Here is a 25,287-nt window from a genome sequence, read left to right as displayed (position 1 = left end):
GCGTATCAGACAACAGTCAGTTTATGGGGAAACTTCAAGAAGTGTTCAGTTCTTACCCCAGTCTCTGGCATCATCACCATTTGTGCATATTTGAATAAAAACCTGATGATGCCGTGGTAGCCATATATCAACTTGGTTCAGTAGTTCTGTAAATCCAGTTTGCCTAATCATATATATGTACTTATTTTCTTATACACTAAATTCACATTGATTACTTGTGTATCTTTCGTTTATGTATCTTTCTGTCATTCACACTTGTGACAATCATGATACCCTCACATAAATATACAAGGTATTTTTTAGGTATATTAAGTCCCACACTTGTTTATGCTTTATTCTATATTTAAACTGATTCTGTTTTTACCCCTAGTTCTTTCATTCTATATCTTTTCTATATCATAGTTGTCCTTTAATTATGAAATATTCGAGATAATAGTTACAGAGGACAAGACAGTGAATAGATATACTCTCACACATTATAAAAATAGAATATTAATACAGTTTAAACAACTCCTGCTCATATGCCCTTTCCTCTATGCAAGGTTATCACCATCATATTCTTAATGATTATAATATTTATGTTTTGATATGTTAAGAAAATGTTAACTTGTACATATTATATTTAAACAACATATGTTAAAACAAGTTCAGTATACATACACTATGCAATCATTTATCTCCATTGTTTAGGATGATTTCAGACTTTATGTGATTGAAAATTTTTTTGCATTTTTTTTCTTATCCCCCTCCTAACACACACACACACACACACACACACACACACACACACACACACACCCCCCAGTGTGCTGTGAAGGTTAATTCCAGCAGTCCCGGACTTACTCTGAACTTATTGCCAAAGTTCTTGTATGTCACTAACACTGGTAAAGTCTTGGAACATACTGATGTACAGTATTTCTTTGGAATCATGGATACAAGGAATTTCAGCTTGTCAGCATTATTTATTGAACAGCAAGTAATATGGTTTGGCTCTGTGTCCCCACTCAGATCTCATCTCAAATTTTTATCTCCACATGTTAAGAGAGGGAGGTAATTGGATCATGAGGGCAGTTTCTCCTATGCTGTTCTTGTGATAGTGAGTGAGTTCTCATGAGATCTGATGGTTTTATAAGCATCTGGCATATCCCCTGCTTGCTCTTCTCTCTCCCATCACCATGTGGAGAAGATTCTTGCTTCCCCTTTGCCTCCTGCTTAAATTGTAATTTTTCTGAGACCTGCCTCAGCCAGGTGGAATTGTGAGTCAATTAAACCTCTCCTTTATAAATTATGCAGTCTCTGGCAGTTCTTTACAGCAGTGTGAAAACAGACTGAAATAGTAAGATTGATAATGCCATCCAGAAGACTTTACCATTAAGCTGGTCTATATCAAACGTATGCCTACATGCCTAGTATGGTGCAACAAACCCTGACCGAGGCTCCATGTTGTTGACATTTTGTTCACGCTTTGGTAGTTTCTAATCTAAGATTATATATATATATATATATATCCTCCTTATTGAGGGCAGAAAATAGGATATGAGCTGGAGCCTGGCATCTTCAGATTCCTTGCTGTGAGACAGCTTTGTGCTGTGATATAAACCTTTAATTTAATTATTGTTTCAACGTTGTATCCTTTCCTGTAGTAGACTATAGATTTCCAGGAATTGTCATTTGGGACCTCATAAGTTTTCTTTAGCAATTGAATCCTGTCGACCTACCCCTGTGCACCTAATAGTATGATATTTGTAAAACCAATTCATGTTGACGGATAGAGCACTAATTGCTTCATATTTTCTGCCTTTATATTTCCATTGCAGAAAAATACTACTACTTATTTTTTCATTACCTTATTGATAAATATTTAGGTTGTATTTTCTACAAAAACAATGCCTCAATTAGCATTCTAGTATATGCCTCTTCCTGTATACATGTAGGAATGGAGGTACTAGGTCATAGGACATAACTCCAATTTCATAAATTTTGCTAGACTGCCAAACTCCTATCAATTTATAAATCCAGAAGCAGTATATAAATGTTCTCATTCTTCACATCTTAGAAAACATTTTGCATTTTTGACTGTTACATGCTGGGCAACTTGTGAAATGGTCATTGAATTAATACTGTGATTTTCATGAATTACTAGTAAGCATCCTTTTATTTATTTATTCGTCATAAGTATTTCCTCTTCTGTGAATTACTTTTTCATACTTCTTACTTATTTTTAAAATTTTGGTTATTTCTTTTTCTTATTGATTTGTACAATATATTTATGTAGTCTTTATATCAACTCTGTTTTTCACATATACAGCAAATATCTCTAAATCTGGGGTTTCATGTTTTTACTTTTTATTTTATATTTTGATAATTTTTTAACATAGTCTATGTTGTAAATTTTGCATTTTTTTCTGATTATGTTGTGCCTTGTTTAAGAAATACCTGGATAACCTGATATCTGAGGGCTAGTTTCCTATAGACCCTCCCAAATTCTAAAATGTTAGGGTTTCACATGTATATTTTTAATCCCTCTGTAATTAACTTTAGTTATAGTGTGAAGCAGAAGTCAAATGTTTCCATATTCATAATAAATTTTATCAGATTCTTTTTGTGGCACTTATCCTGAAAGATATAAATCGCCCTAATATATTTTATGTTAAAATATATGTGCATTTCTGACATTACAACCAATTTGGTAAAGATTTTTGGTTATACTTATAGATCTAACTTGAGTTTTTAAATGTTTACATCTATATCATAATTGAGATTGCCCTATACTTTTTATGTTGTATTCACATTTTCATAGAATTTTGGTTTCATAATTTAGCCATTTATTTAAAAAACTGATGAATAATTTTTCTTTTTTATTCTCTGGAAGAATTTGAATGACTTTAAGACTTTTTAATTCTCTGAATGTTGGTAAGACTAGTTAGTACAATTATCTGGGGCAGGTGCTTTTGTTGTAGAAAAAAATTTAAATTATTAATTTATTTTATGGCTCTAGAAATATCTTAGATTTTCTATTTAGTCCTTAGTCTTTCTGAGGAGAATATTCATTTATCTTGGTTTTTGAATATGTAACACAGAATTTTTCACAGAATTTTGTTGGCTTCAAGTCCTTCACTTACACTAGTACACCTGATCTTTCTGAAGTGTCCTGCAGACTTTGGCTGGGCGTGGTGGCTCACGCCTATAATCCCAGCACTTTGGGAGGCTGAGGTGTGCAGATCGCGAGTTCAGGAGATCAAGACCATCCTGGCCAACATGATGAAATCCCGTCTCTACTAAAAATACAAAAATTAGCCAGGCATGGTGGTGCACACCTGTAATCCCAGCTACTCGGGAGGCTGAGACAGGAGAATCGCTTTAACCCGGGAGGCAGAAGTTGCGGCGAGCCAAGATTATGCCACTGCACTCCAGCCTGGGCAACAGAGCAAGATTCCATAAAAAAAAAATACAAGAAAGACAGAACAGAAGGATAATATTCATAAAAAAAATTGTACCTGTAGTAACACGAGTCCTTAGTGATTAAGAACCAAATGGAAAACCCCTCTAGCAATGACAAAATCACTTAGAATATATAGGGTCACCATATACAAAAATTTATGTTTGCATGAAAGATGTAACAATTTTAACTTGCATACGATTAATAAAATAATCTGACATAGATCAAGAAAAGTAATACATAATTGTGATAAAAATATAAATAGATAAGAGTTATATTAATAGAAAATACACTCTTGTATTCTCATTATTTAAGAGAATCCTGGCCTTTTATCTGTAGAATATAAATTGTGGTATTTATTTGCCCCATATTTCAAATAATCTGATGAATATACATAGAAGGTTGACTAGATTCAGCCTCATTTTGGGGGGATCAAAATATGTGGTTCAACATACTTCCTATTGTTACATCAAACAAAATATCTGATTGACTTATTTTCAATAGGGTTAAGATTGCTCAAGTTTTTAGCCTGATCTATTTATCATAATTCTCCCATTAATCTTTACCTAATTATTTCATCTTCATTGATGATAATTGCCTTCATTCATTATTACATAAAATGCGGCAAGATGGTGATTTAAAAATTTTATTGTTTCTTCTATATTTATTAACTGAAATTGCTCTGCATTAGTCTCTATATTTTTCAATATGTCATTTAGTTGCTTTTGTTACATGAATTCTAAATAGTTTTGCTTCTCATTTAGGAGTGTTTCTAGTGAAGACAATAAAATCTAATTGACTGAAATGAAAACGAAATGTATCACCTCCTGAAAACAACATAAGAAGAGTACCTCAGGGTCAGCTTTATTCAGTGCTTACGTGATATTCTTAAGGTTTATTCCTGCACTGAATTTTTGTGTAAATTCAATTTTTTGAGACTTCACCTCTGTGCTACTGACATAGAGAAGTTCATATTTCTATTTCATTCTGCCTATGTAAAAATTTGTTTACCAGTAGTTCTAAAGGAAGTTCTAAAATTACTTTTTTCTTTGGCTCTAATTGACATTTTTGGGGTAAGGGATTTATCCTCTAATATTGGTGTACTCATTACCTATGAGTTTAGCCTTGGTTAGTCATTCTCAAAGTTTAGTGTGCTTGATAAAACACAGGTTGCTGTACCTCAACCTATAGTTTTGGCTTAGCCGTCTGGGATAAGACCAAAGAATTTGCATTTCTGGCAAGTTCCCAATATTCAAACTTTGAGAACTACTCGTCTTACTCTTGTACTATACCCCTGAATGCCATGATCATCTAGATCATGTAGGCTTTCTTGGGTCACCTGCTCCATCTTTACTCAATATCTTTGCTCAAATATTATCTTTTCAATCAGTTTATGTTAATCACCCTATTTAAAATTGCAGCACGCATCCCACAATTCCTAATGATCTCATCACCCTTCTCTTTTCATTTAAACTGTACCATTAATGTACATATGTATGTCGTTTATTATCTCTGTTATCCCTTCATACTCACTTAAATTAGTTGTATAAGCTCATGATGGCAGGAATTTGTTTGTTGTTTGCTTTTAATGCTCCCTAGCACCTAGAGCACTGCCTGGCAAATGTGACATACAAAGCCATGTGTTAAGTGGAGGAATGAGTAGATTGCTTACTGATGAAGAATGACCCCTCCAAAGCTTAATCAGAATGCAATCTCCGTAAGTCTGAAAAAGGATGCTTGTTAGGCCCTTACAAAATAAATACATCCCAGCTTGACCTACATTATCAGCTTTTTATTTCAGCAAATAAGAGTGAATGCTGAATGTCTTCTGCTTTGTAGTGTTAATTAAAAATACAAAGTGAACAAAAGTTATTTTGTATATCATATTTGACTATTTTGTACTGTCCTTGTTTTTTTAAAAAATCAATGACATTGATTTTGTATACAATCTGTGTCCTTTTCTGCCTTCCATAACTAAAATCCCTATACACACACTTTAGTCCTTTGATTTTCTTTATGTGTGTGTGAATTTTCACAGACTGTGCTCCATATTGGTGTCTCTGGTTATGATAGAGACAAGAAGTGGAGAAATCCTGGGAGGGTAGGTCTTTGGTGAAGGTGAGGGCCCCACCCTCAAGCTGAAAATCCTGATATCATGGCCCAAAGTGAGAAGTTACAGCCCTGTTTTCCCACTCAAATGGTGCTGTTTCCAAAACCACCCCTGGCACACCCCAGCCAACATCCTGTGCTCCTAAAAACCCCAGGTTCAGCCAGCGGAGAAAGGAGAAGCACCTGGACAATGGAGACTAGAGTTGAATGTCAGAGAGAAGTGGCTTGACTTCAGAGGGACAGCTTGATGGCATAGCTTGAGAAACAAGTCCAACCAAAAAGGGCCAGACTTCAGGGAAAGATTACCTTCCCACTCCATGCCCCTTTTTAGCTCCCCTTCCCACTGAGAGCCACATTCATGGACAATAAAATCCCCTACATTTACTATCTTCAATTCGTTTGTGTGACCTCATTCCTCCTGGACTCCGGACAAAAACTTTGGTGCCACGAGTGCAGGTGCAACAGGCTGTTACATTGACCCTCCACTAAGCTGTTAACACTTGAGCCATCCATAGACAGCAAAAAAGAGTAGTGTAACACTTCTTCTGGGGCCTCAGGGGTCATGGACAACCCACCTAGATGCTGCCTCAGGGCCAGTACGGAGTTCACTCCTGCTGGTGCCCAAAAGCGCTCGCCCGGGCTCCTGCACCCACTCACCTACGTGCTCCCCATCCCGTGAGGAGTGGAGCACAGCAGGTCCCAGTGAGTGGAATTTGCCCCTGCCAGCACTGAAGAGGCCGGCGATTTCCAGCAACCTTGCTCTCCAGTTCCCACCTGGTTCAGTTTCATACATCTTCATTCTATTTCTTGTTTCTTATTTTTTATGCAATATAATTTTTGTTTATTTCCAGCTATTTCTTTCCTTAGATTTTCCTTCTTTTTTTGGTTATCCTATGATCCTTTTATTTCTTAGTACTTCTTAGTGTACTATATTTATCCAACTGTTTCATATACTTTAAAACTCATTTTATTTAAATAAATTTTCACCTAGAACGTTCTTCTATTTCTTAGAATAATATAATTTTCTAACATGCATTTCCCATGTGTAGAGAATAATAGAAGATGAAGAATTTAGAATAGAGACTAAACAATGACATTTCTGAGATGATAAAAAAATACATTTTTGGAATTAAAAGAAGGGCAGCATAGTTTGAGCATATTGAGCCTGAGATATAGTTGCATATGTAGGAAGTAGTCAAACAGTGTATACTGCTGTAGGACTTATGAAATCCTACATTGTTAAAGAGGGGGCTCTATCTTAGCCCTTGATTAATTCAAGAATATTTAATTTATTGGAAGTAATATAGAACGCTAAGCACCTTTGTGGGGGGTATCTTATCTTACCAAATATCTAGTATTGTCTACTATTTTATGCAGCCATGCATCTTCTACCTTCATATAAAGATGAGTAGGTTACCTGAGGAGGCAATCTATCTGACTTAAATTGAAGCACAATGGATCACAGGTAGGTGTTATGTGATGTGGTGAACTAATGCTTATTTATTCATTCTTAATTGTCAATTTATTTCACTGTTCCTCTACTTTAGGTCACTGCTTTGCCATTCTTCTGGTTTTTCTTTTGTTAGATAAAATAGTTATGATATGACTATAGTAGTTAAATCATCTTACTCATAGTTGCTCAGAGCCTAGTGTTTTTTCTTTCTGAGTATGTTCTCAGGCCTTCGGCTCAAAGGCAGCATTTAAAATTCCACCACTGGAGAGAAGCATGGCTAGCTTGCAATTTGGAAATTCTAACACTGTTTTATTCTATCTCATATTATCCTCAAACACCAAGGCCTTGTTATTCCAAACAAAATACCCTTGGTAGGAATTTTCAAGGCACTATTGCTTTCTTAAAAAAAAAAGTCTAATCTCACTCACAAATGGAAGTGTATTTTATTGACTTTTCATGTCTTTTCTCAAGACTTAATTCTATTAGGTTTTTAAAATAATATTTGATTTAATGTCACAATCATTTTCTATTTTATTAAAAATGTAACATTTCCAATTTTTATTATCAACTGGTTGAATTAATGAGATTTACGGTAAAGAACACAGTAAATTTATGTACCATCATTTATGGTAAATTTATGTTACAAAATTTATAAGTGATATGAGGTAGATTAAATATATTTCCTATATATCCATTAAATAGCACACTCTTGAAAATAATTTCCGATGCTCACGGCTGTTGACATAAGTTTCTCTCAACAGAAAAACAAAAACAGTATTCAGTTACATTCAGTTAAGATTTACTTAGGTAATTGAGGTCCACATTTGATATAATACACTGAGTATTTTGTCAAGTGTTTTTATTTTTTAAATCTTTTTACTCCATATGTTTAAGAAATGAAGTACTTTAACAAATAACTCCAACTTAAGTAGGAAAATAGTTGACACATTTTCAGGAAAGAAAGAAACACAAAAAGTTAAATAAAACAGAGTTATTGGTGCTTTCTGCAAATAAGTTTAGGTATTTATTTTTTAAATTATATTTAGTGCATAGAATTTATAATAAAACTCTATTTTACAAATTTATTTATTCCTCCTGGACTTCTGAAGCTTCTACTTTATTAATAACTAAACTCTTTAGACAATATTTTTCAAATGCTATAAAAACCTATATTCTCTATGGAGAGATAAAAATACATCAGAATAGATGTCGATTATTGTATATATTCCCAATAATAGCAGAAAAAAATCTGTTTCACTTTCTCTATTTTATATATTAATATAATAGATGTTTTTAGTTTGGTTACAAAATATGAAATATACTTTTTCAAATTATACATGAACTAGAGACTATCTTCTAATATGGTCTCCTACTCTAGCTGAGTTTTGCTCTTGTTGCCTAGGCTGGAGTGCAATGGTGCAATCCTGGCTCACCACAACCTCTGCCTCCTGGGTTCAAGCAATTCTCCTGCCTCAGCCTCCCGAGTAGCTGGGATTACAGGCATGCACCACCAAGCCCGGCTAATTTGTATTTTTAGTAGAGATGGATTTTCTCCATGTTGGTTAGGCTGGTCTCCAACTTCCAACCTTAGGTGATCACCTGCCTTGGCCTTCCAAAGTGCTGGGATTACAGGCGTGAGCCACGGTGCCCAGCCTGTTTTTAACTTCTTATATATTTTTAGCTTCTGCAAACTGGCTAGAAACAATTTCCAATGTATATTTTCAGCACATTACCTTTATATTCCTCCAACGAAGTTATCTTTACCTTGAAGAATGTAGCAATGTCTACTAGCACGAACAACAATCTTTTAAACATACTGTCAGCCTCATCATGGTAGGGGGATTTGTGAGTAAGAAATATCATCAGATAATTTTTGAGAAGACCATTATTTAGTTCTTTATCTTTACATTAGCACTTGTAAGGTTTTGTGGGTGATAGTGGTGGTAGTGAAATATTAGAGTGTACATGGATATAAACAGTTGATAAATCATGTATTGGTGTTAATAGTCAATGCAATGACCCTACAAGGTTTTATATCAAGATCAAAATTTTATACCTGGTATTTGATTCCCTTCCTCACAAATGCCAATTACAATGATCAAATATGTTTTTAATACATTAAAATAGTGATAGAAAAAAAGATATAAAGAAAGTGGGCCAGAAATATTGTGAGTTTTAAATAGTGCAAAGAATCAAAATGATAATTTCATGATATGCTATAGAATTGAAAACTAAAGTAATGTTAATATTAATGCAAATAGAAAAGACCTTAACAAAGAATCTTTATTAATAATTATTAAGGGGAAATATTTTAATAGAACCACAATTTTTCCTGAGAGAGACTAAAAATCCAAAAGGCACATTTATGTATATTTAATATTATGTATGATATATAGACAAGTAAATAAATGAGTAAATATAGGGTCTACTAGCAATAGCTTATAGTGTTGTGAGGTTTCCAAGTCCCTGTGTTTGTTTTCTTGAAACAACCACTAAGCTCCTTAAAGAAAAGGCTAACTTCAAAGTTTTTTCATAGAGGATAAGCTTACAGCAGTGTTTCAATACCCCCAAGGACACATAACATTATTACATAGCTCTTCTGGAGTATTGTGCACAACTCCAAGTTGACTTAGGGAATAAAGCCAACATTTTCAACACAGACTAACCCCATCATGCTACTGCTTCAGTTCCATCTTCATCTTTGGGCTGGAACCCTTGTTTACTGATGCTCCCTGGAGAACCATAAGCTCTCACATCTCCATGCACTCTCACTACTTATAGCAGATAAAGATAATCATGGTCTCTTAACAGTTTGCATAATACATGTATGTAGGGGTAATGTTTATTTTTGATTCTTATTGTATCAAATGATTATGGCTCACGTTAATTTGCAAATGATTTCCAAGCACTAGCCATGCTCTTTCTAAGAATATATACTTGGAAATCAGACATTCTTCCCTTTCCTAAGAATTCTTTTTATTTTAATGTTCTTCCAGTTTTAATGTAAAAGGAATTTTAGTACACCAGCATGATTTAATTTATCCAGGAAAAAAGATGAAGTTATATTTATTAATTCAACAAAAATTAATGTCAAGCCACTATATATTGGACAGCTCAAAATAAACAGATGAAATTCTTGTTCTCAAGAAAATTACAAAATATTGTGAATACAAGTGTTACAGTCAGAAGTATCAAAAGAAAAAGAACAAATAGGACATGTAGATATAGATATATCTCCTAAGATATATCTATCTCTATCTATATATTCATATATAGAGTGATTTATTTTAGAGAACTGTCTCATACCATTGTGAGGCTAGAAAGTCTTAAATGTGTAGGGCAGGCCAGCAGGCAGGCTGGAAATTTAGGAAGAAATTGATATTCCAGTCTTAAGTCTGAATTCTACAGGGTAGCAGGCTGGAAACTCAAGCAGACTTTCTATGTCACGGTCTTGAAGAGCTCTCTTCTTAGAGAAATCTCCATATTGTCTACTGATCTAAATGTTAATCACATTTTAAAGCAAAATGAAAAAGAAACAACACTCACAGCAACATATAGATTGCTGTTTGACCAAACAACTAGGCACCATAGCCTACCCAAGTTGCCACATAAAATTAATCATCTCAACAAGGAATGTGGAGATTTGGGGGATTACAGAGAAAAAAAGAAGGGTGATTCTAGATAAATTACAATACTAAATGAGCATTGTTTTAACAGGAGAGGAAGACAAACTGGCCTGAGAAAAGCTAGAGGCAAGGGATGGAATTTTGTTTTACTTTATCGCCAGTGACAGCCATAGATAGCATACAGCACAGAGTAGACACTCAGCTTGTGAAATAAAACATCAAAACTTTCTCAAAGATATATTTGATTTGTCTAAGGGAGTCTATGGCAATAATGTCAACTTGCTACTTCAATGAATTTAGTTCAGGATATCAATTCTTTTCTGAAACATTTAAAAATAAATGAATATTTAGGAAAATGTGATCATCTTCCCACTATAATCTGCACCATATGGTAGAATGCCTGCCACTTTGGGAGACTACATTATATTATTTGAAAATTTAGCTGTTATGATTGTATGTCTGGACAATATGAGATGCCAAATGAAAGGTACTTCATTAAAATGAGCCATTAATACACATTTTCTATAAAGCAATACATATATTCTCATGGTAATGGGCATTTGGTGTGTATCAGTAAAACTATCATTCACATGCAACCTCTGTCTCTTTCTTTTTCTCTGTTTTTGGAAACTAAGTCTCCCAAGTAACCTCTGTGAAAAATAATAAGCTTAGAAGAAAACTGTCAATCTGTCCATGCCCCACTTTATTTTAGAGTGTCTATCAGAGCTTCTGACCTTAGAATAAAGAACAATAAAGCAAGTCATAACTTTCATGTATTTTGAAAAGATTCTGTATGCTTCTCTTATGAACCCTTTACTTATAATGCCACTATATTCATTTATTCACACCACAAATATTTATGAAATGTCTATCATGTGCCAGACACAACAATGAACAAAATACTCAAAATTCCCTTATTTCATGGAGCTTAGGTTCTAATTGGAGAGGGTGAGAAACATTATCAATAAAAAATAAAATTCATGATATGTTATGAATGTCAGATGATAATAAACTCTAGAGAGAAAATGAATACAGGGGAGGCCTAATGAAGTACCAGGGAGTTGCTGTTTAAATAAGATGGTCATAGAAAGATATGCAGGAATATCTAAGATCATCTTGAGGAAGATTATTTCAGCCAGAAAATAAAATAAGGTTTGCAAAGGCATTGAGGAAGATGCATACCTTACATGCCTGTAGTTTGAACACAGTGAGTGAGGGCATGAGGAGAGAGAACTTTAGCTGGAGAGGAAGTGAGAGACGTAGCAGGTCAGAAGAAGAAATGAAGATAAATTGAAGTATTGAAAGTGTTCAAAAGGATTTTATGAGGAAAAGATACTTTTATGTACTACTTTTATGAGGAAAAGATAAGAATCTATCAGTGGATTTTGAAGTATATTTGTCCCCCCCTCAGAAAATGAAATAAAATAATGATTGTTTTATGTTACTTAATTTTCTTATACCATCTACATAAATATCTTGCTGCATACATAGTTAATATTTACAAAAAAGGAGTGAAGAGATATGGGAAAAGGAAATATTTATTAAGCACCAAGTATATGCACAGTATGAAATTACATACTGGAACATTATCATCTTAATCTGTAACAAAATTATAGTCAAATTATTATCTCCATTTCACAAGTTGGGGTGGCTCAGAGAAAGAATGTAAATTGAATGAAAAGAATTGTAAAAGAATGAAAATAATGTAAAAGAATGAAAAACTTGGAGCTGGGATTGAAGTCCAAGCACATCTGATTCACTCTTAATTTGGGTTCATAGAGGAACTTATATTCACTGTACCACAGACCAACATTTTTGAGGACTAAGGTAGAAAATTATATTTATTTATCTACTGTTTTATACATATATTCGTTATTTGTTGGTGACTCATATAACTACATTGTTTGATGGAGGGGTAGAATATAAAGATGTTTAGGATATAATTCTTTACTCTGGGAGTTTTTAATGTAAAGCAAATGACTTTTTCAACAAATCTTATTGAGATTATTCTATATGTTAGCACTCTACTAGAGACTGTGAATACAAAAATAGATGAAATGTAGTCATAGCTCATGGAGCTCATGGTTTGTTGACCCAGTTTAAACAAACAAACTACCCAAGCTATAGGAGAAGAGCTAATAGTCTGTTTACGTGTGGTATGAGACTTCTGTAGGGATTTCCAGAGAAAACTAGAATGAAATAATCTATTTTATTTGTTCTGGTTGAATAATTCCATTAACTCTGCAACATTTAACAACATAATTTAACATGCCACAAGCATCTTAAGATATGAAGTTTATATTATGTGTGCTGTTCTGGCATAAACAGTAACATTCAAAAATTAACATTCAATAATCTGACTTCTGATTTTTAGCTCCAAAATGTGAAGAATTTGTAAGTCATTATTCCTTTTCTCACAAAACAGATAGTTAAACAAACTGAAAATAAATGTTTCTTAGATCCATCAGGGAGTTAAGGTTACATAGAAAACAACCACTCTTAGAGCTAGAGAGATAGACAAGTACAGAGAAACACAGCCTATATCAGTTCACTGGGAGCCATAAACTGGAAGGAACACTTAAAACTAATTGATGAATTGCTGCAGAATGACTGTGAATAGCTTGATAGTTAAATGTTCCTGTGGGCACAATCTTAGGGTCCTGATACTTTTCTGGGTTTTGTGACCATGAGCACCATCAGGTTCTCATGGTAAAAATGGGAGAATAAAATCCCTCTTGCTTTAGTGTATGGGGAGGGGGAAAATAACTATTTTGAAAGATATCAGGTGAAAGTAATCACTTTGAAATACATCCAGAGAATTATTCATAACAACGGCCAGCTTTCAAATAAAACTACTTTGTCTTAGCCTTATCTGAACAGAGGAGAGGTCAATTAGACAATTACAAGAGTAGAAAATGGTAAAAAGATCAAAAAATGCTTCAGAAGGCCACAGCTCAAGGACCAAGACCTGTAAAAAATAAACTGAGATTGAGTAATAAGACTATAGAGTGTTTCCCCTCTCTAACGCGTTACCACTATGGGAACAAGGCTCTAGAATAACAGCGGTGGATTACAACTGAGAGACCTACAGAACATCCATTCTATTTAAGAAGTTCCTAGGGAAAAACAATGACAGTAGGGCGAAAAACAGCAAAGACTCTAGAGAAAACTAAAGCTTCCGGCACCTACAACTATAGCCAACATTAAGCACTATCCAGTTCTTACACAGATTAATATAAAACCTCACACTAAAAGCCTGATTAACTTCATTCCTATGACCAGATACATCCTTTCTAACATTCAACAAAAAAATAACAAAGCACGCTAGGAGGTCAGAAAAAAGATGGCCAGAAAAAACAAAGCAGCAGAACAAAATTCTTGCATGACACAAATTTTGGAATTATCAGATAGCTTAAAATAACTATGATTAGTATGGCAGGCTCTAATGGAAAAATGAAACAACATGCAAGAAGAGATGAATATGTAAGCAGAGAGATATAAACTTGATGAAAGCATCAGAAAAATGTACTAGATATCAAATTCACTGTAAATGAAATAAAGAATGCCTTGGAGGAGTTTAATCGGTAAATTGGACACAGCCCAGGAAAAAAATCAGTGAGCCTCAAGATTTATCAATAAAAACATCCCAAACTGAAATGCAGAGAATAAAAGAGTGAGGGAAGAACTCATGAACTGCAAACATGAACTTACAAATATATTATTATTGGAGAATTAAACATAACTTACCAGTAATTGTCAGATTAAGCATGCAGAAAATCAGTAAAGACATATTTGAACTGAATAGCACCATTAATAAAGTAGATCTCATTGACAATTATAGAATATACCAAACAACAACAGAATACACATTATTCCAGTCTCACAACGAACATTCACAAATAAAGATTTAATTCTAGGTTACAAAACAGACATTAATAAATTTAAAAAAAACTGAAATCATATGAAATATGCTCTTAGACTACAGAGGAATTTATTAAAAATTAATAACAAAATATAGCTGAAAAGACCCCCAAAATATTTGGAGATTAGAAGTCTTAAGAGAAATTTTAAAATTTTGAATTTAATGAAAATACAATTCCATCACAAATTTTGCAGTGTAGCAAAAGCAGTGCTTAAAGGGAAATTTATAGCATCAAGTGCATATATTACAAAAGGAGAAAGACCAAAATTGCATAATTTATGCTTCCAACTCAAGAAAGAAAATTCACTTAAATCCAAAATGGGCAGAAGAAAATAAATAATAAAAATTAGGGCAGAAACCAGTACAATCTTAAGCAGAAAAACAGAGAAAATCAAGGAGATAAAATACTGCATCTGCGTATAAATAAAGAGACTTATTATACAGTGTTGGGTCATATGTTTATGGAGGCTGAAAAGTCCCACAATTGGCTGTCTGCATGCTGGACACCCAGGAAAGTTGGTGGTATACTTCAAAAGCCCGAGAGCCAGAGAGCTGATGTTGTAAATTCCCATCCGTGCCTGAAGGTCTGGAAATCAGGAGCACCAAGGGCAGGAGAAGATCAATGCTCCAGCTCAAGCAGTCAGGAGGAGAGCAAATTCAACCTTCTTTCACAATTTTGTTTCTTTTAGGCTCTGAACGATTGCCTGAATGCCCATTCACATTGTGAAGGACCATCTACTTTACTCAGTCTATCATTTCAAATACTAATCTCTTTCCAAAACCAATTCTTTACAATCTCTTCCAGAAGACAGAAACAGAGGGGACACATACTTACTCATACTATTAAGCCTGCATTACCAGATAAAGACATTCCAAGAAAGAAAAACTACAGGCCAGTATGTCTCATCATCATACATGAAAAAATTATCAACATGGTATTAGTTAATCAAATTCAACAATGTGTAAAAACCTATTCTCTATGACCAAGTAAAATTTATTCCCATTATGTGAGATTATTTCAACATCTGAAAAATCAATTAATGTACTCTATTACATCAAAGAAGAAAAGTCGCATGATCATATCAATAGATGTGGAAAATAATTTGACAAAAGTTGACTTATTCATGATAAAAACTCAGCAAACTAAGAATGAAGGGAAACCATTCATTCTTGAACTTGATAAAGAACACTTACAAAAATTAAATGGCTTACATCAGTGTTAATGTTCAGAAATTAGATGCTTTCCCTCTATAATTGAGAACAAAGCAGGGATGTCCCTTCTCATTACTCCTTAACATTTTGCTGGAATTCTTAGCTAATGCAATGAAACAAAGAAACAAAGAAAAGAAATAAAAAGTATACAGATTAGAAAAAAAGAAATGAAACTGTCATTGTTCACAGATGACATCTGTGTAGAAAATCCCAAAGAATCAACAAAAAACTCCTGAAACTAATAAGCAATTATAACAAGGTTGCCAAATGCAATCTTAATACAAAAAACTCAAATGATTTCCCATAACAACAATGAACAATAAGAATTTGCAATAGAAACATTTACTAGGAGCAAATCTAGCAAAATAGCACAGGGTTCAATATAAGGAAAATTATACAAGTCTAATGAAAGATATCAAAGATATAAATACATCGACAGATATTAGATGTTCATTGATAGAAAGACTCAATATCACCAACTTAGAATTTTTTCCCACACAATCTCTAGATTCAATGTAATCCGAGTCAAAATACTAGCAAATTGTTTTGTGGATATCAGCAAACTGACTCTAAAGTTTATGTGGAAGGCAAGAGAAACAGAATAGTCAACACAATACTGAAGAAGATTAAAGTTGCAGGACTGACACTACCTGACTTCGAGAGTTACAATGCTGAAGAAATCAAGACAACCTAGTATTTGTAAAAGAGCAGATCAACAGATGAGTGGAACAGAATAGAGAATAAAGAAATAGGCATACAGAAATATATTCCACTGATCTTTCACAAAGGAGAAAAGATGAAAGTTTCTTACGCTGCACTGAATTCCGAGGTCTTCCTACTCAATCCACCTTTGCTGTCTTTCTGCACTCACGTGTGTCAAACCTGCAATGTGATCTTAAGCTTTCCCCAGCTACTCTAGTTTCCTCACCATTTTATCCCACGCAGATATTTCTCCAATAGGTCTCCTGTGCTTCTTGTCATCTGCTTCTTGGAAAACCTAAACTGACACACAGTGCCTGCAATTCTGTTGTACAATTAGTAGATTATCAAATATTTCTTAAATGATTAAATATATTTCTGATCTGATAAGACTGCTGGAGAGTGTTTTAGCTAGCAGACAGCCCCAATTTTTTTTCCAAACACAAGATGAGTTTTGATGCTGTAAAAGCAAAGTTGAAAAATTAATCATGGCTATCAAGTTGCATGAAAGCCATTCTATTCCAAATGTTTTATAAAATAACCTATTTTATTTAAGGACATTTAGGCTGAGCTCTATCCCTTTTTAATTAAAAAATCCTAGCATAAATTTAATTAAGAGGAAAATGTTAAGTCAGATAAAAGAAGTTATATGCAAGGAGCAATGGTAGCCAAGGATGTTCAATATCCTAATGGCAAATCTAGTAAATATTCAATGTAACTATGTGTATTAAAAAACAAGGTATATCGAAGAGATACCTACATCTCCATATTTATTCCACCACCATTCACAATAGCAAGATATGGAATTAACTTAAATGTCCATAAACGAATGAATTAATAAACAAAATGGGGTATATGTACACAATGAAATACTCTTCATCCATTGAAAAAGGAATGAAATACTGATATTTGCAGCAATATGGATAGAACTGAAGGTCATTATGTTAAGTGGAATAAGCCAGGCATAAATACAAATATTACATATTCTCCTTCACATGTAGGAGTTTAAAAAGTTGATCTCATGGAAATAGAGAGTAGGATGATGGTTACCAGAGGCTGAAAAGGGTGTGTGTGGGGAGGTGGGGGTTGAAGAGAGATTGGCTAATTGTACAAGCATAACCATATGGATTTTGGGAAATTCTGTTCTACAATATTACAACAGAGGAGTTCGATATGGAAAGAAAGAATAAAAACAATGCAAAATGATCCTGTCTAATGCATGAGAAGAGAAACACTAAACTTATTACCTTTGTAGGAAAAACACGACTAATCATGTAAGTTAGAATTAATTTGTAGGTAGCTACTAAAGATTGTAACTAGAATCCATATTTTCCAATGAATTGAAATACTTATTAATATAAGGGAAAAGAGAATAAATGAGAGTTGGTTACTTCAAAGAAGAAGGGAATTAGAAACAATGAAAAAAATAGAGCAAGGAGAAAATGTAAAATAAGACAGCAGATCAGTTAAAATATATCAGTAGTTACATAACTGTAAATAAGTTAACTTTATTGATATTAAAAGGTTGAAACGTTCATATTGGCCATAAAAATCCACTTATCTATAACATACTAGATCCTTTTCTGAAAGAGGATTTAAAAAGATTGAAAACGAAGAGATGAGAAAAATAGTACAATAGGCATATATAGCTGTCACATCAACATGATATTACATAAAAGGTCTAAGATAGAGATATTACATTCTAATAAAAAATGCACAAACATATAAAATAATTAACATGTCTGTACCTAACTTCATAGTCCTAAATTTTCTAAAGTTATAAGTAACAGAATGATAAGGACAATTTAAAACTCAACAACATAAGTGGAATGCTATCACACCTTTTAAGAAATATCTCAAGCATGCAAGAAATAAGTTAAGTATATAGATCAGAAAAATATGATTAACTAGTCTGATATAACAGGTACAGAGATAACATTTAACCAACAGATAAATGCATGCATTTAAAATGGACATGAAACATTTGTAAATATTTGCCATCCTATATTCAAGAAAGGTTGGCTCAAAAATCTTGGGAGATTTGGCTGATCTCAATGTAATAAAATTAGAAATTATTAAAAATCATATTGCTAAAACATAATCCTAACACATTTAAAACCTAAAAGTATACCCATAAATCACCCATAATTTATGTCAGCATTTAAGATATATTTAAAACCAGATCACAATGAGACCATTAAATTGCAAAACTTACAAGAAGCAGGCAAATTGTTACTTATAAACAATTTGTAGCCTTTCATACATCTAGAGAAAGCAAAAATTATTATAATTAAGTAAACATTCAAATGAGTAGCTATAGTAATCCATAAGCAGAAATTTATTGAGTTAAAAAATAAAATAACCTGCCTTTCCTTCAGTATGGAAAAAAATGTAGTCCTTTAAAAATTATAATAGAATAGAAAAAAATCATTAAGTAAGCTAATCAAAGCAAAACAAAATATAACAAGCAAAACTCAGAAGCGATACCACCAAAACCCAATATTTAGAATACAATAAGGACATTAAATCAATCTACATGTACATTTGGGATTTAAAAGTCATAGAAACGTTTCATGAAATAATTCAGGAATCTAAATTTGAAATATAAACAAAATGGATGAATTTCCAAATAAATATAAATGACCAAATAAGTACAAAAATGTAAAACCTGGAAATAGACCAATAACAGAAGTTGTATAATAAGCAAATTTTTACTCACCCACAGAACCACATTTCACTAACACTTCAAAGAACAAATATCTCGTTATAATTATCTTGCACCAACTTTTGCAGAGAATAAAAGTAGAAATATCTACTAGATTTATTTATGCAGCTTACGTAATCTTTGTAACAGAATTGGAGAATCATTTTATAGGAAAAGAAAATCACATAGACCCGTCTCACTTTATTAATATAAATGCAAATGAATTTTTAACTTAGCAAATTAAACCCAGCACTTATCCAACATAAATCACAGTTCCTAAATTTGTCCATAGAATTTTAAAATGGCTTATCAAGATATGTAATAATGAAATTTACCATATTTATAGAATAAGAGAGAAAAATAAACATGGTTGTTTCACAGGCAGAGAAAACATTTTGTAAAGTTGCAGATTTAGCGAGTGTCCAAGCTAGAGTAAATGCTTTTAAATCCAGACTTGCTTGACTGTGCTTCAGGTACACCATGGGAGTTAGAGGAAAAGATCCAAATCCTTCCATTTTTATGATGTCATATACTATGTTGTATTTATTCAAAATGCACTAATTGATATAAAATGAATCCCGAATTCCTCTACACTTTGTTCTCTCTCTCTCTTTTTTTTTTTTTTTTTTTAAAGACAGAGTCTTGCTCTGTCACCCAGGCTGGAGTGCAGTGCCATGATCTTGGCTCACTGCAACCTCCACTTCTCGGGTACAAGCGATTCTCCTGCCTCAGCCTCCCGAGTAGCTGGGACTACAGACGCCCACCACCATGCCCAGTGAATGTTTTGTATTTTTAGTAGAGACAGGAGACGCCAGGATGGTCTCAATCTCCTGACCTCGTGATCTGCCTGCCTCAGCCCTCCAAAGTGCTGGGATTACAGGTGTGGGCCACCACGCCCGGCCTACACTTTGTTCTCTTAATCATCTTGCTTTACCTTCCTTTCTATCTCTACCATGTAGGACATAATCTTCTGCCTTACTCTGACCTCTGCTATAATTGACCTGCCAGACCTGTGAGCCTATACACAGATTCAGTATATAATAGTTCATGTACTAAAACTCTTTCAGGCCTATATCTAGGAGGAACTACAACATCAAACTACAATATATGTTATAATTTTGTTAATTGATAGGAATAATTTCACCAAGATGGATTAAAACTAATTCTTAACTGACCACAGTCTAAATTATCCACAATATAAATATAATCAAATGTTTCTTGTTTCAAATCAAATTAAGTAACTATATAGTTACTATGTAGGTTTTGATATGAATTAAAATTTCTGTACAAATATATCTGACTTCCTTAGAAGGAGTTTAGTACAGACTCTGTTGGAAATTTATATTTTAGAATTAATAATCACCTATTTCAGCATAAAATTAAAAACAATATTTTATGTGGAAACGAACAGACCAACAAATTGCAATAGAAAATAGGACCCCTGTTTCTCTCACTGCATTTCCCACTATGGAAATATACCCAGAATCAAGAAACGCAATATTTTATATAGCTGAATTAGCAGAGAGAGGCTGCAACAGTGCCGAAAGCCATAATTCGTAATGGCATACTAAAAAATATTCATCAACCACAGATGGAGCTTAAATTATCTGCACAACAAAACTGGAAATACCTGTAACTTAGAGGTAGTTCAGAAAGTAATAAAGGCAGTTGGCAGATTCTTCACCAAATGTTCCTTCTGGAACTCCTGTCGACTCTCTTGAAAGATAACACCATCCTATTGCCAGATTTGGCATGCTGATTTGTACTGAGATAAAACCTCCCGGTGTATTTTCCCACACAGAGAGGAGTTTAGAAGTGACCACATGTTTTCCAGAACAATGTAGTTTTTGCTTACACTGCTTTAAATGCTCCAATGCAGATTTTCTGTTTTGTTCTGATTTTTCTACAAGGGCTAAAGGTAAGTAGGTATCTGTAAAATTTTTCCGTTATTTTTTATATTTGCTTGCTTCGGGGAATTATTTTTTCTTTTGGAAAATATATTCAGATCCATTTGCAGTTTTAGATTTAAAAAATAATGTGTACCTTATGAATTATTTTTAATATTCATAAGTATCACATTATCATTTGCAAAATTAATGTTTAAAATTATGAGAAGTACCCTGCTAAACAAAGTACTAGACAGGAGAGACTGGAAAAATGTTGAATTGGTTATTAATTTTTTTTACCATTTTATAATTGTAACATTACCGATTATGTATTCATCTCAAATCCTTTAGGAGAAATTGCGGGGAATTTCAAACAGATTAACATTAATATATGAAGAATAAATGAGCCAATTAATAAATATATGAAATGCAGAGAAATGTACTCAGGGAGTAATTGCACAAAATAGGAACAAAAAGAGATCACATAGCCTTAGGCTCTCTTTAGATCTCTTTAGAAAGAGTGAGTTTCCAGGTGGGATCACTGAACAGTAAGGATCATCTGGGGTTTTGTTAGGAATGTGAATTTTCAGAATTCTTCCCTCACCAACTGAATCCTGTGGCCCTGCAATCTAAGTGTGCAGCCCTGTAACCAGTTCTAAAAATTTCTACGGGAGATAACAATGCATGTTAAAGTTTGAGAACACTACCCTAAGATTTTTTTTTTTTTTTTCTTGAGATGGAGTCTCACTTTGTTGCCCAGGCTGGAGCGCAATGGCGCTATCTCAGCTCATTGCAACCTCTGCCTCCTGGGTTTAAGCGATTGTCCTGCCTCAGCCTCTCAAGTAACTGAGATTACAGGAACACGCCATGATGCTCAGCTAATTTTTGTATTCTTTAGTAGAGACAGGGTTTCACAATGTTGATCAGGCTGATCTTGAACTCCTGACCTCAGGTGATCCACCCGCCTTGGCCTCCCAAAGTGCTGGGTTTACAGGCATGAGCTACTGCGCCTGACCTGCCCTAAGATGTTAGCTGCATGATTCTACTAAATAAACCTAGCCCACTCATTCTTCTATTCTTCCAGATTTCTCTGTTCCTTGTCATAGTTCCACACACATTTACACCTTCTCCCCCATTCTCCTTCTAATTAACTATTTCCTATTTTACTGAGAAAAGAGAAGTTTCCAGAATAGAATTTCTCCTTGATGACACCACCGCGTTTGGCAACTTAATCATATCTGCCTATCTGCTGTGCTGTCCCTCCTGTAGCTGAGAAGAACTGTATGCACTCCTAGTTATGATCAGGGGCCACTTTTGTGCATTTGGTCCCATCAGCTCTCATCTGATTAAGAACAGAACTCCAAAAACTACTCCCTCACTCTTATATCACCATTTTGTTTTCCTCTTTACTGGAATGTTTTGTAACAGCATATAAACATCTCATAATGACTTTCATTTAAAAAAATATTCTTTTGAGTCCACATAATCTGACCTTCACAGCCAAAATCTTTATTCTCAACTCTCTCTTTGTCACTCACTTTGCTCTAGGAACACTGACTTCTTTGTACGTCTCCAGGCACTCCAGGCACACTCCAAACTAAAGGTCTCTGCTCTTAGCTGTTTTCTCTGTCCAGAATTTTCTTTCCTCAGATAATTGCTTGGCTAACTTTCTCATCTTCGTTAAGGCTAAACCTTCGTCTCACTTTATCAGTGAGACCTACCTGACGACTCTACTGAATACTGTGCCATCACCCTGACCCTGGTACCCCTGTGTCCTCTTACTTATACATGTTTTCACTAATTCTACAGCATTTTGCATGTTCCAAAAACTAAGGTATTTCCTTGTTTACTTTACTCATCTTTGTTCCTCAGATAAAATATAAGGCTTAAAATAGCAAATACCTATGTTTTATTTACTCGTTCATCCCATATCTAGTATAAGGGTAATCTCTGGCATGATTAGAAGCTATTCATTGAATAAATTAATGAAAAGATATAAAATACACTAATATCAAAGTTCTTTTTAACATTCACCATTAACCAAAAAAGAAGACATTACAGAATTTGAAGTTGAAATACATGTTTGAGGAATAAGGATTTTCTATCCAGCAATGTTCAGTCACAGAGGTGGCAGTGAATTCCTGCTTTTGCCATGCTTTGTGGTGATTCACCCCCACGCCTTCTCGGACCATCTCAAGCCTGCCATTACCTTTGTGATGATTTCCAGAACTCTCCAGGGAGGGGAAATGTAGTTCTAACTTATCTAAGTTAACATAGTACAAAACATTCACAGTCCATCATTTAAGTAGGTATTCATACTAAATACTCTGTCTTAGCTATTCTTAAGTTCTAAACACAGACACATATTTATTATTTAAATCATGCTTCCACAATGCAATTATTTCATCATGCAATTATTACTTGTCCAACTTCAAACATGCTAACTCGCTCCCTAAAATAGTATACAACGTCTCATGTATCATTTCTTTATCCCTGGTTGAGGACAGAGTCTACTGCTATTGTAACAGATCCTTTAATATCAGTAAACCCTGATGTGTTCAGGTTAACCATTATAAAAACATTTTATTTAAGCTGATGGGAGAATGAGAGCGGGGAAATAAAATAATTAGGTAACATATACACAATTTTTTAATATAAAAATAAAGGAGAATCTTATAACTATTATACTTCTCTTTTCTTCAACTTGTCATAATTCATAGCTGTTGTTTATATTTGATTCTTCCACTATCCATTCCATAGTCCCTTTATCCCTGGCACATAGCTTGTCTGTCCACATTTCTTGCTGTGCAGTGTCCAGAACTTTATTCTGCAGAGTCTACGTCATAGCCGTCCTGCCTGCTCTGGGTTGTTACCGTTTTTCATTAATTTTTACCACAAGACATGGAGTCCTGAGAGGCTTCTCATGAGTTATTCTTCATTCCACACATTTAATTCCATACTCACACTGTGTAGTGGAAACCTAATTTCTTTTTGAAAGGGATAATTTGTTTAGTCAGTTCAGGATACTATAACAAAATGCCACGGACTGGGTGGATTAACCAACATTTGTTTATCACAGGTCTGGAAGCTGGGAAGTCCAAGATCAAGGATATGTGTTTCTTCTTCTGAGGGCATTAATCCCATTCATGAGGGATCCGCCCTCATGACCTAATTATTTCCCAAAGCCCTGCCTCCTAATACCATGGCACTGCGCGTTAGAACTTGAAAATATAAATTCTGGGAGGGATACGATCATTCAGTCTGTAGAAAAACTTATTATCGTATTTCAATAGAGTAACTCACTTCTCTGCTTCTTCATTTACTAGAGTGAAGAGTCCAAAGAAGCAGTATGGCAATTTCTACTTCCAATTTAATGAAACCATTGCTACGTCCCCTTATGAAGCCTTTCTTGCACTGAAACTAGGATGTGAAATTTTTTTTTAAATTTTGTCCAATTGTATAGGGGTAATGATGAAAAAATCTGCTCCCCATTTCACCCCCTTGACTAATGGAGCTGTGAACATGATTTATGGGATAAAGAGCGCCCTATATTTGTTGTTGATTTAGGGCACATACATATGCTGAGTTATATTATCCTAGCCCTATAAGACATTGCTACAGGCTTGCACTATATGTGAGTTTCCAAAAGACCATTCACTTTTCTTTTTTTCCAGGTTTATTGAGGTATAATTCTCAATTATACAAAATTATTATACAAAATTGTATAAATTTAAGGTGTACAATAGGAAGAGTTGACACACGTATATGGAATGATTACCACAATAAAATTAAGTAACACCCCTATCACCTCCCATTAATTACCATTTGTGTGAGTGTGTGGTGAGAACATTTAAGATCTTTAATAAGGGACTAACATCCAAAATATATAAGAAACTCATATAACTCAATAGCAGAAAACAATCTGAATTAAAATGGGCCAAAGACTTGAAAATACATTTTTTGGGGGGTGTGGGAATGGACATTTTTACAAAGAAGACGTACACAATGGCAAACAAGAACATGAGAAGACGTTCAATGTCACCAATTATCAGGGAAATGCAAATCAAAATCACAAAATATCACCTCACAACTGTTACAATGGCAATTATAAAAAAGACAGGAGATAAATGGTGGCAAGGATGTGGAAAAAAGGGAATCTTTGTGCACCACTGGCGGAAATGTAAATTAGCACAACCATCATGGAAAATGGTATTGAAGGCCCTCAAAAAATTTAAAA

This window comes from Pongo abelii, chromosome 3 (genome assembly GCF_028885655.2).
Source record: "Pongo abelii isolate AG06213 chromosome 3, NHGRI_mPonAbe1-v2.0_pri, whole genome shotgun sequence".
In the NCBI taxonomy this organism is placed as follows: domain Eukaryota; kingdom Metazoa; phylum Chordata; class Mammalia; order Primates; family Hominidae; genus Pongo; species Pongo abelii.
Note: the sequence above shows the minus strand (reverse complement) of the source record.